This window comes from Neolamprologus brichardi, chromosome 6 (assembly GCF_056152115.1).
Source record: "Neolamprologus brichardi isolate AB-2024 chromosome 6, ASM5615211v1, whole genome shotgun sequence".
Lineage (NCBI taxonomy): Eukaryota > Metazoa > Chordata > Actinopteri > Cichliformes > Cichlidae > Neolamprologus > Neolamprologus brichardi.
This window is the reverse complement of record NC_142109.1, coordinates 4,756,147-4,770,051: the sequence shown is the minus strand read 5'-3', so window position 1 is coordinate 4,770,051 and position 13,905 is coordinate 4,756,147. Positions and strand designations below refer to the sequence as shown.

General features: G+C 38.9%; 1 long non-coding RNA gene across 1 annotated transcript in view; it reads right to left on the bottom strand.

The window, feature by feature from the left end:
• The window catches only part of LOC102799068 (uncharacterized), a 277,982-nt gene that overhangs the window by 38,263 nt on the left and 225,814 nt on the right, over window positions 1-13,905 (bottom strand). The window contains exon 4 of the long non-coding RNA XR_437403.3: window positions 9,962-10,010. This is a non-coding gene — a long non-coding RNA (uncharacterized LOC102799068). The remainder of the gene's footprint in view (window positions 1-9,961; window positions 10,011-13,905) is intronic.

The window sequence follows — 13,905 nt, the reverse complement described above, 5'->3', positions numbered from 1 at the left end:
CTTTAACTGGATTTGTTGCTCTTTTTTAATCCACCGAAGCTATGAAACAGCAAGTTGGATATAAGGATAAGCTGATATACACGACACAGTTGCTTTAGTCTGATTTATTAATTACCTGCCAAGTGTAGAATATTTCACGTCTATAAGATGCACCTTTAAAACTTTTAAAGGCTTTTTTGTTTCTTTACATCTGAGGATTTCATCTAGGCTGCTTAATCTCAACCACTTGTTCTATATGATCGCAGTGCAAGATGTATTATATGGCTTTATAGCCTTCTCCTATTTCTATTTCTTATCAGCCCTAGAGGGAGAACTCGGATTAACAGCTCCTGTAGAGGAGAAGGTTGGTAGAAGGAGATGGCAGAAAATGTTAATACCTTGTAAAATGTGCAGTCTTATCTGGTTCCTACCTCTGTATCAGATCCAGTGTTTGTACTGCACTGTAGATGAATTGTGTTTATTCCGACAAGGTCAAGAGAGAATTAAGAGCGTGGTGATACATGAGTTCCACATTTGTATGTGGGGAACAAGAGAAGACAAAGTGTTTGAACAATAACTGTAATACGAATGTAGAAACAAAAACAAAAAACAGTGGGGTAATTAGAAATAAGACCTCAACTGTCTGTGCTCTAACTGATGTCAAGATACCTCCAGTCTCCAAATAACACAACTGACACAAAAGCCTTTTCTTTTCTTTTCTTTTTTCCTTTCGGGGCATTACGCAGACTAACAGAGATCATTGAATGTACAATGGATTCTTACCAAGCACTGATAGACCTGATAGGCCAAAAAAACAAGTACACTCAAGCTGAAGTACTTTGCTTGGTGCAAGTGATTCATGGCAATTACAAACTGTCATTTCCAGTTGTTGTGCTTAAAAAAAATAAAATAAAATCACTTTTTATCACTATTGTCAATTAGTTTATAATTCATAAAATATGACTTTTTAACAAAACAAAACATCAAGATCAGTCAAAACTCTATTCTTACTGTCTGAGAAACTACTAAAGCTCAAACATTTCCAGAAGGACTTTTTTAAATTAATAATGCACTCTGATTCATAGATGTAAACAATTTTAACGGTCACATTGGTTTTTACTGAAGTTGTTACCTTTGGTTAAGGCCACATTAGACCCACCAAGCAAGACCCTAAATGTAACTGGGAGGTGCTGAAGGTGCTTGTTAGTGATCGCTATAATTGGATCCAGCTGCACTACCTGAAAGAGTTGTTAGGATAGAGAACGGTGGCGCGGCTGTGGGAGATGGCAGCATCCGCTGATCGGTTCAGACTGAAATATAGAAAAACATGGATGGATAGGAGACCTGCTGACTCTTGTGATCCTTTGACTTTTCCTCTGGGACAAAATGAGGATGGCATTTAGTGAAATATAACCTGTTACTGGGTCGACTGACAAGAAGTGTAAAATTTATATATTTTACACAGCAATAATTTATTAGATTGAAAATCAATCTTTTTAGTACTTTTACTTATAACCAAAACCAGTAACATTCCTGTCAGCCAGTATGCAGAAAAAGCAAAGACTATGACAAATATCATCAAAGTTTCAGTGTTTTATCAACACATAAATATCATTCTGAGCTAGACATTGTTCATTTTACAAAACACCAACCTGACTTTTACATTTTCAAATGACCATTAAAAGAAGTTATTTACAGAAGTGCACTGAATGCTTTGACAGCAGTAAAGAAGAACTTTGCCTATTTAGCACTGATGCTTTGTCTTTTGTCTTCATAATAATGTCAGACAAATACCAACCTAATAGAAATGACCACCAAGTACGATTCTATTTAAAAGCTTAAGTAACTACTACAGTACTATCTAACCTCTGGAAAAACTGACAGAGATGGCCTTCGGACCTCAAACCCCGAAAAACATTGCCATGGCAACTGTGCTGAACTGCATAGCCAACCCGATGCTGCTCACAGCTATCTTTTTGAAAAGAGCTTGCATCTGCTTCCTGGTCAGATAATCAATTAATTGTCAATAATGAATTTTTATTTAAACACAGTGAAAGTGAATTTTGTTTTTCTTGGTGACCACTGTCTTTGTGTGAAACCCTGAACTGTTACTCTGTTTAGCAAATCTGGATCTATGATTACAACCACCTGAAGACATCCTATTATTCAGAGACATCTTATCAAAGCCATCTGCCGATTCTGGTTTGGTGCTCAATAGAGTCGGGGAGCTGGACAGTTTGCATTAAATTATCAGTCCAGCTGAATCACATATATCACAAAAGCACCGCCAACATTATGGAGTAGCTTTAGCTCAGGAGCTAGAATTCAGGAGATATCTACTAATAGGAAGGTTAGTGGTTCATTTCCTGGTTGCTACAGTCTGGGTGCCAAATATCCTTCGGCAAGATGTTAATCCCCAAATTAGTCTCTGATGCAACCATCAGCGTGTCAGTGCTTCACTGAGTGAATGGGTTAAATGCAGAGAGGAATTTTCCCCCATTGATCAATAAAGTATACATTATTATTAGATAGCAAGCACTTAGGGAAAAAAAGGTGCTAGTGTGAATGACACATGTTGTATAAAGCAGGTAGAGTTAAGAGAGCAACATAAAAACCTGATTCTTATATGGTTGACTAGAATTGCACTCAGAAGGATGGCGAAGTTGTTCTAGCTGCCCATCATCTTACCCTGATCTGTTTGTTCTGTTCTTAATCATGAACCTATAATTAAAAACAGTCATCAACGAGACATAACACCACAACACCACAGACATAACACCATCTGTGCAAGTGTGGAAAAAACATTAGAAACATCGTTTCAAAAAGTAGAAATTGTGGCTTTCTGGCACAACTACACTTGAACACATACTCAAACGGCAACAACTGGAAAAAAAAGTCAGATTTTTTGTTGTTGATTTTTTAGGAAAAGATAGAGTGACCTGTGTCTCATAGCAACAGGGCATTTTACATTCATTGTGCCAGAGCCAGCTGTTAGAAATAGCTTCTTTCATCATACAATACTAAGTAAATCCCATCAAATAAAAGTGTTATATTTAACTGACCTGGATCATACTAAGCCACACCAGGCTAACTTTCAGAGTCGAACTCCTGCAGCTCTGAGAGCGATCGGCTCCGGATGCATCTCGTTAGGATGGCCCACTGGAGGCTTGTGCTACTTCAAACACCTCCATCCTGCCGCTGCTACTGCTGAGCCTGCTGCCTGCTCCCGGCTATAAATAGAACCCAATCTGAAACCCCACCTAATGAGCACGATCCACTTCAGACCACACTATCAACTACCAGCCACTGTGTGTGTGGGTGTGTGCGCGCATGTGAAAAGATACAGCTGACCATGCTGTTTTGATCATCGGTCAACTGCAAATCACGGCCCCGCCAAGGAGCGTGCGTGTACATGTGTGTGCATCAGACCCTTGCTGTCTTTTGTTGCTAAATATAGACAAAGCAATTTTCCGAGTTGCCTTGGCAGGATGATGGCAGCACGACTAGCAAATACTCCTTCCTCTATCGGTCTTTCTGTCTCTCTTTCGCTGTCCTTTAAAATTCACATTCCCATATTTTTATTTTTATTTGTTCTTCATCCTCTCACTCTCTCTATTTCTGTAATTAACCACAACACAGCGGACTTCTCATACCTCTAAATTAAAAGTGCATAAATGTGCATGTGTTTTTCATTATGTGATGCAATGTACTCACCTGATTACTGACTTAACAGATTTAGTGTTTTTTTGTCTTTAGAAGTTTCAAAACGTGTTAGATGTATCCACACACACACACATGCACACGAATATCTTGCAGTCCTTTTTATATGTTTACTTTTAACCAGGGGCGATTCTAGGATCAGAGCTTTGGGGGTGCTGAGCACCCAGAGAGCTGCCCAGCCAGGCAAGATAAACTTTACTTGTCACAATGAGACTTCTTCCCTGTCTCTGTCAGTCCCTGCATCCTTAAATGTCTCCAGTTGTCCCAAGATCTCTATAACTGTCTCCTTGGTGCATTTAAACCCCTGTTTCTCCCTGTCCTCATTGTCTGTTGTCTTCATCTCCGTTATCACTCATCATACCGTCCAGTACCGTACGTACTGGACGGTCCAAAAGTTGGCCTACCTATTACGGGCTGAGGTTTCAGTAGAGTTGTGGCTGAACTACATAAAAATATATCATTGATTTTAATCTCCCCAATCAATGATAATGTTATGTTGCAATGTTGTTAAAGAGGGTCAAAAATGTTTCAACCCAGTTTGTTTTGCAGATTCTGTATAACAGCTTTAATATAGGGAGAACACAACTTCCTGATTGTGTGAGTAAAATCAGGTTTTCTCTTTGTCAGTTTAACAGTTTCTGTTGTGCCTGTCACTGTTCCCTGTCTGTTTTCTTACCTGGTTCTTCCTGACCTTGTACTTTCTCCTCACATTCCCCTCTTTCCTCTCTCCCTCTTTGGACTGACAATCATACACAAATAGATTGTATTCAATTAGATGAAAAATTACATTAATATGAAAAAAATACTATTAAGATCACTAACAAAAAGTCCTCTCTCAGTGTACTTTCAACCAAAAGGAAAATAACCAAACCACATGAACAACCAATACAAGATATAAACATTGAAACACTGATCCAACATTATTCTTGATTTACGGACCATTTGATTTTACACTTTTACCTGAATGTGGCTCCTTTTTTTGAAAAAACTTCCTTATATCCATTATGAACCTGGCTGTCTCTCTGTACACACACACACACACACACACACAACAGGAGTTATAAGGTTAATGGGCATCCAGTCAGTTAGCTAGTTAGTATCCATTTCAAACAGGACAGTGGTAACAACAGTAGGCTACTTAAGTTTTAGATTTTAAATAGGTTATATACATTTCAATGGGAGCAACACGATGGTCAAATGTCGCTGATTTTACTACAGAGCAGGACGGATTATAGGGTAGCAAACATCGTGGGAAAACACGTTTTCAACACTGCAGGTTACCTGGTGTAATGTTTTTCAGCTAAAAAGAAACATGGTCTGACTCCTACCTAACTATATAAAGAGTAACTGAAGGTTAAATGCAGCTAATATGTCCTGTTTTAAGCCAGGCACTTACACCTCCGCTCCGCTGCGTCTCAGCCACCATCGCTCTGGCAGCAAGAGCGCAGCGCTAGAGCCAGAGTAGGGGAGAGCTGGAACAAACCATTTTGGGAGGGGGGAGGGGTTATGTATACTTTTGTTGTTAAAATCTTACGTCTCAACCAAGTACTGAATGCTTTTTATATTTTTAGTAGTGTGTCACACAAACAGCAAATATTGTCCAAAAAAAAAGGAAGAAATCTTTGGGGGTGCTTTGATTCATTTTGGGGGGTGCTGAAGCACCCCCAAAAATGGGCTAAAATCGCCCCTGCTTTTAACCACTTTTTAAAATATATCTATCACACACAAGCACGTACACACACACACACACAGTTAAAATGACTGGTAGATCAACACGATCGACTACCGCGCTACCTCTCAGCCTAACAGTACCCCAAACTCACCTTCGTAGTTCGTAGGTGAGTTCACCTATGAGTTCGGGGTCATTAAGATTCACTCGTCTGAGATTTTTACTAGATGCGCCTAAATCAATCCTACATCAACTCATTCTTGAGTTCACAAGACTTTAAGAAAACTTTCAGAAAACTTGACCCCTGACCTTTCAGGTCGAGGTCACTGAGATCCGAACTTGTCTTTTTTGGTAGATAAACCTGTTGTATCAATTCCTACATCCTACGTCGCTCCATTTTCAAGTTACCAAGTAATTCATTCACAAACTTCGGTTTCCATGCTGCCCATTCGACTGCCCACCCACCACCTGGTATTGTCGGAAAGCCAATACCCCTTCATCCTTTTACAGCTGAGGCATGAAAACTTTTTGAAAGCCTAACTGCTATTAGCAAGAATGAGCAAGACTTTGAAATCTCCTTTGAAATAATATGTATATTAAAACCAGATCGAACTGTGAGCATAAGCCAAATGGCAAAGAATCATTTTAATAACATTTAATAGTATTAATGCAAAGATATAATATGAATGGTAGTATCAAAACAACTGACCCTTTTGTTCACGAACAATGGTTTTGAAACTTTAAGTACCCGAGGCACGCTGAAAGGAAGGTCAAAACTTCAAGGCACATCTCTTTTCATATTTGTACAAACTAACCTCTGTGTCTGTGTCTGACGTGTCGTGCTTTTGGATTGCGTATGTTGGTTGTACTGTCAGATAACCTAGCACTGCATCTGCAATTTTTTAAAGGAGCCACTATTTTGAGTTTCCCTCTGCTTTGCAATAAACCTTACCAGCATATAATTCACCTCATCGCCTTATCAGACATCTTCACGCCATCTGACAAGCAGGCTTGTTGCTTCTGGTTCAGATCCAGGCTCTTTTGAAGTGTCTCTCAGAAGGGATGTTTGGTTTCCAAGTGCCTCTTCAGCTTGCTTGGTACTAGGATGGCATTAGCCAACTTCTTCTGACAGATGATGCGTGTGGATAAGGGCCAGACGAAGTCAGCAAAACAGGTAGGTTTTGTGAGAGTGTCTCGCAGTTTTTAGTCGCCTGAATTATACTCTAATAATTTACTCCATGGCATGGGGACTTGATGGGCAGACCCAGGACACACTGGAGAGATTATATCTCTCCGCTGGCCTGGGAACGCTTCCCCCGGGCCCTGGCCCCGGATAAGCAGAAGAAGATGGATGGATGTGCAATTTACTCGATATGGCAGTTGAGCAAACAGACTGAAGACAGATTTTTTAAGGTTGTTTTAAAGGCATAGAACTCACCTCTGTATTGGGGAATGTGGACAAATATATAAAATGTATTCATAACTTTTTAGTGAATTATAATGCAGGGTTGAAACAAAATCTACACCAGCATGCTTCTTCATACTATTTGGGAACCACTGCTCTCAGCTAACGTTAGATCTTAATCATCTGTTTTAATTTTATAACATCCGATTGGTCACTACTGGTTCATGGTGGAAAGCCTTCCTACCTTTGCGGTCCTTTTCAGTGTGACTGTTGTTTCAAGCCTGCCCTAATTAGTGCGTTGTACACCAATCACCGTGGATCAATGGTACTTTCCTCCTACTGGAAGTGACACACTGGGAAAATCTCCACGTATCTGTCAGTGGGAAATGTGACACAACAGGAGACGTGCCACCCCTCATGACAAATGCTGTCATTGCTTCAAATGGAAAGAAATCAACGTATAAAGAAATCAAGAGATCAACATATAAAGCAGCTCATTCCAAAATGCTACACATCTATTACTGACAGGGCAGAGGGTCATTACACCTCATTTGCATAGCAGCTTTTGACATTTAAAGTGGAAATCTGTGTGATTCCTGCTTCTTTCCGTTTGGCAGCATTGTGCCTAACTCCCCAAGGATCACTTGTCAGTCAAATATTTTGTCCTTTCATGCCTTGTCTTTTTAACTCACTTTTTTTCTGCAAGAACTTTTCTCTGCTTTAGCGGCTGTCATATCCATGAACCCTTTTTCTTTGTCTATGATTGTGTAGGTGTCATTCGGTCCACTGCTTTCACTGCTTTGTACTGTACCAAATCTGAAATACACCACTCGGTATTTGCTCTGATATTGTAACATAAACTCAATATCTAAATATTTAATATCCATTAGTGGATAATGTCTGAGGACCAAGTTCACTAAGTATTAAATATCACATAACACCAAACAAGACCTGTGATTTTGAACATGTTCTGACCCAGTCAATTATCCATCATAATATTGTATACGTTCTAATACATATTCATACCAGATTCATCAGTTACCAAGCAGGCACTCATTTTCTTCATATTTTATGGCAACGCAGTTGTCATAAAATAGTATAACACCCCCTTCAGGCCAGTTTGCTTGGTTTCCCAGGTTAAGCGTCTTGGGTTACCATAGTGTTCCACATCAGCAAAATACTTCTGCAAACCTTGTGGAGTCTGTTTCAGACATGAAGGACTCGTGTTTTAAACGTGAGGCACAGTACACAGGATGTTTAAGTGTGGTGTCAATGGTTTCTGAGCAAGCAGGCATGATGACTTTGAGTAGAAAAATTACTTTTCCTGCCTCCCTATTTGCTTTACACTCGATGGGAGGTGGTATGAGATATATGTTTTGGACTTTGCTTCAGTCCATTTCAAATGAACTTTGGTCCAGAGAAGATGGAGGCATTTCCGTTCACATGTGACTTTTCATATTTCCATAGCAGAATCCTGTTTTAACGCAGCATTGCTCAGGGACTCAAAGACTAGAAGCATCCAATATTGATTTCTGTCTCTTGCGCACAGAGATTTCTACAGATTCTCAGAATCTTTTGATGATATTTTGTACTGAAGATGATGAAATTATATAAAAGTCTTCCTAATTCTTATGTTTATGCACTTTGTTCAGAGAGAGGTTCATCAGTTTTTTGCAAACTGATAAACCTCTGCCCATCTTTTACAAGCTTAAAAAATGAAATTCAAAAAGAGCTAATATTGCATTATATTGTGATAGTGGTACTTTTTCTCTGTTTCAAAAATTTCAACATGTTTTTAATTCTGAAAAAAAAAATTGGGAGTTAGAGTCATACTTGGTTGTAGACACTGAGAACTTAACTGCATATGTGATTTTATTTAGTCTCTTAAAATCAGCTTTTAGAAAATAAAAAACAGCATGTGCACCCCCCTCCTTTATACATGCATGCAAACAGTGAAGTGTCGGTTTTGTAGATATCCTACAATTGGAATAAATATTTCATAACTGTTTAAATGTGTCCCACGAGTGTACTGAAAGGGCATAAATACTGTTTATATTGCAGGAAGCTCAAGCAGTGCAAGATTTCTGAATGCTAATCTTGTAATTAGAGAATGCAACGTCCTAACGTTCCAGATTGATCTTGTTATAAGTGAGGAGACTCACTTATCACACTCCAACCTAGAAGCTGAAGAAAAGACTTGTGTTTGTTTGCAGCACTGACTGAGGTCTGGCATCAGTGAAGCGTGCAGAATCTGTGACATTTGCACAACATAGACAGTTATTTAAGGATTTCGTTTAGGGCAAGTCAGAGCTTTAAAATAAAATAAAGTAAAACATGTGCTGCCAGTTGACATTAATATTACAGTTTACATTGTAGACAAGAGAATACCACTAAGAGCTAAAGGGAGAATCAACTGGCCACACCCACAGTACATGTATAATGTTAGGTTCTACACATAAAATCCAAGACTTAGCAATGTCATAGAAATGGGACACTGTAGAAGGGAACTGAGGGTGATTAGTTTTTTATTTTTTAAGTTGCCATGTTTTCACAGTTTTGGTTGGATATATATTCAAAAACTATTTTCTTAGAAAATGTCCTTTTTCTAAAGAAGATTAGTGTTTTTCCCCCTTCAAATTAAATACAATAAAATATGAACATTTAAATATTTTTAATTAAAAATAACTAATAAAAAAAAGTCAGTAATTAAAGCGGTCCTTTTCACAAGTCGTTGCAGGTGTGATGAGTTTATACCTTTGCCTTAAACGTGTGCGTAAACAAAACTCTCCAACAGAAACAGCATTTACATGAACGAGGAAACATGTTCAAATATGAAAAATGTTGGAAACCTGCGCTGCCTGTAAGCACATTAATAATATCATCAGACAGACAGAATGACCACCCTCAGAGCAAGCAGCAGCCCTGTGGTTTTGGTGAAGGGCATGCTGACAGAGATAAACACTCGGGCTACGTAGTGACCTGACCTGCAAGCAAGCAGAATGGTCACTTTACCCATATGAATAAACTTCTCTCTGTACCAGTTAATGTGCACCACAGAAGCACAATGTCACCCCCGAAGCCATGCAATGTATCTCTTAAGCTGGACAAGTCCTTGAGTGTGTGTAGGTGTGTGTGTCACCTTCATGCACAGTCTATGTTGCAGAGCACAAGACAATGGGAATAATTACCTCCAATTTGATGTTCTCAGATCATGTGCCAGTTGTCAGCAATGAAAGCCTGCAATAAACAGAAAGGACAAAAAAACAGAAGCTGAATCAACCATCAGTGTCATCCGCATGAGAAGGGGCAGGTCCCTGCCTGCCACACAACAGAGACTGGGATAATTAGAAGAGCGGGTTACTGATTGGTGCATTTGTCTACATCAAAGAGAGCTAAGTACCAAATGAAGCAGCTGGGCAGGCTTTACATGGAGGAACAAAACAGACACAATAATGGAGATATTGCATGAAAAAAAAATGGTGACGAGCAAATAACCTCATATCAGATTCAGCTCACATGTGATTTGGCAGCTTAATCGTGGTCTGTGTCACTTTGCAAAACACCACAATGTTTATCATTGGGTGCATGTCTGCATATGCTTCAAAACTTGAGAGGGCTCGTGTGGAAAAGTGGTTACAAAATGGCAATGTTCCATGAAGAATAGTGGTCAGTCTGGGAAGCATCCTGGGAAGCTGTGAGGAGAAGGGTGTCTGTAATTTTGACTTGTTACTTTCCTAAACAAGCACCATCTGACTGCTCAGTGTGAGGCTGCTGCAGCAATGAGCAGCTCCCTGGTGGGAATCAATGTAATGGGAACAGCATGACACGGTGCACGAGGGGAAAAAAATGTACATGATTTGGGATAAGGGAGACGGGTGAGGTAAGTAGACGACAGTTCTTTAAGAATAATGCAGAATTTGCTCTTTGAGATGTTGGTTGCAAAGTGTAAAATGGACCCAATGCTGTGACATCGGGTTGGCTGCCCAGACTGCTGATTCAAAGACAAGAGACCTAATATGAAATAGTTTTAGTTTAGTGTTTTCAGGACCATCTTTTTTTAAAAAAAAAATCTATTTCCTTCTTTTTTTTCCCTTCTAGAATCTGATCTTTTCTTCTGTTTATACAGCGTTATCAGTCCAAAACTATCAGATAAAAATGTAAGCAACTCGAGGGCAGAAAAAGAGAAAGAGTTAAGAGAATTGAGCCAACCTGAAAGTGGCAAATACTGCATTATCTCTAGGTGCCACCTAAGTTTGGTTCCAGATGGAAGTCCAATCCACATAAACTCCAGTGTTAAAATGGCAAAATTTGCATGATTAGAAAGCAAGTTTACAGCCTGCTACAACAACCCAAACAGTTGTTGAAGATTGATTTGGACATCAAGGTGGCTACGTCCACGTTTTACACTGTCTATGAACAGACCCAAGGATCCATTCGCACTGACTTTTAGGTTGGGGGAGGGCTAAAATGTTAGAGTTCACAGTTAGAAGCAAGGCTTACATACTGTAGTTTATGAACTGCCCATGTTAAAAAGCCTGATGGTCACTGTCCTCTTTAGATGAGAGCAAACCGCTGAATAGTCTTACACTTTTCCTGATGCTGTCTTAAATGAACTTGGGGCCCAGAGAAAAACCAAGTGGTTTTTTTTTTATGCCTCTGCTCCAACTTATCTAAAACATGTTGCATGGATTACATTCAGAAATATTTCTAATAACGTCTTTAAGCTATTCTCTGTGAAATAAGGCTTATCTTTGTGTAAATTACGTGATATCCAAATCAATGCACTCAATTTGAAAGCACCCCAACCTCTCAAATCACAGTGTTTTGTTTCTATATAAGCCTGTGCAGTTTTTTTTTCCTTCTTTATCAGTTCTTTGGTTTAAATAATTCATGGTTAAACTGCTCTTTCACAACTCTATTACATTTACTCAAGCTGAATGAAAAATGCAAAAGGTTTATGGGAAAAATATCCCATAACCAAAGCTATACATACTAAAGGTGCTGATCGTACAAAAGAATATACCCAGAACAAAACATCCACTAACTTCCTACCAGAGTTTCTGTATATCAAATATATAACCTGAATATCAGATAAATATATTTTCGTTTCCTGTGTTTATTTGCCTTTGTTCCAAATGTGGACAGAGTCGCTCAGTTTTTTTTTTAAGGTGTTCTGTTTCAGTGAGGGATGCTGGGAGTGGATGAGTCCATACTGGAATCACTGATCAGCCATCAGTCAGACATCTGTCAGGTTATCCATCAACTAAACAGAGGGGAAGTCAATGCTGAGTTCATTTGTCTTCACTGGACTTGTAGGTGAAGTCAACATGGCATCAATTTGAAGAGGCATGAGATGAATGAAGGTGAATGGAGCCACACACACACACACACACACACAATCTTATTATCCAGACCTAACAACTGTAATGCCTGCTGTAGTGGTGCCTATATTGGCAGGTAATCTGTAACAATTACTGTCATCGCATTTCGACCTTGATAAAGATATTTGTGTCACAACGTTGGTCAGTGAAGAATGTGAGATGTGTGTGTGTGTCTGTGCATGTGTACTGGGTACTTTTATCCCTAGAGGGGCAAAAGTAAGTCTATTTAGACTTTGAGAGTGAAAAGAGTTGTGACGACATCTTTAAATTGATGTTTGAGATGTGACTTGATTTTAGAGAAAAAGATGATGTTACATTGATACACTGGTGATACACTGGTGCATTAATCACAGTGTGATGAACTGGTGATCTATCTGTGGTGTACCCGATCTTTTCCCAAAAGCAGATGGGATGTGCTCCAGATCCACTGTGACCATGAATTGGGTAAGTGGTTGAGAAATTTGATAGACACATTAATAAAATTTGTTTAAGCTTAGCAACTGTGTGAATGTCATCAGCAGTGTTGGGCAAGTTACTTTGAAAAAGTAATTAATTATAGTTACTAGTTACTTCTTCAAAAAAGTAACTGAGTTAGTAACTGAGTTACAATATTCTAAAAGTAATTAATTACTTGAAAAGTAACTATTGCGTTACTTTAAAAAAAGGTTTAACCCTCTGGGGTCCAGGGTATAATTGGCCATTTTTAACTACTTTTGATGTTTCCTCCACATTTTACCTTTAAAAACGATCTACTTTGCTTTGTTTGGTATCATCGTTTTCAGCACAGCCTCACGTGTCTGAATTTACAGTTATGTTTTCATTTTGACGTACTGTATTAACACAATTGATCTACAATCAGGCAAAAAACATAAAATCAGAGTAGAACAAGTTATATTTTCTACTGTAACAACCACAAACATGTTTCTTGAATCATATTTCATAACTTTAAGTACAAATATAAATTGTCAATTTTAAAAATCCTATGCACAAGTTTTGCAAACAAAGTTATTTACCTTTTACCTTGATTTTTTAAATAACCATTTTAAACTATTTAAAGAACAATCAGCTGTTCTGCATTCAATAAGATGCCACACAAATTATTTGTGACACTCCAAAAAAATAATTTCTGTCCTCTATAAAGGAGAACATCACAGCCTGATACCTGCAGGTCTGACAGCAGCAGGTGTATCGCTCCTGTTTCTACCTGGAGACAGCAGTCACCTCATTGTTCTGACACACAACACAAAACGATCCACAACACTACACACTAACTACACACTCCAAACACGCTAAACATCACAAATCTCTCACATCTCAAAACTCTCTCTCTCTCTCTCTTCCCCGTTTTTTTTTTTGTTTGTTTCGTTTTTGCTCATAAGCAGAGAGTGCTCGCTGCGCTGTCCTTAGACAGTAAACGTGACGAAATCATTGAGGAAAAAACTCCGCGTATATATTGTTTATCATGACTCTGTTTTTACGTGGCCTATCAACACAATTTAAAAACTGGTATATATCACCTTGTTGCTTTGTCTTTAAGTGGTCATGTGATTGGCTTACCACGACTATTTTAATCTTCCTCAGTCAAACAGCAGCACTCATGCCATTGTTTTGCCCACTTAGCTCCAGGTGTTGTGCTAGACAGTGATCGTGATTACCGTCCGCGGGAGCGCACGCAGCTGCTTAAAGCTGTAGCGTCCAGATTACTTACAGCTACTTCTGTGCAACTGATATAAGATGCGCTAAACTGAACA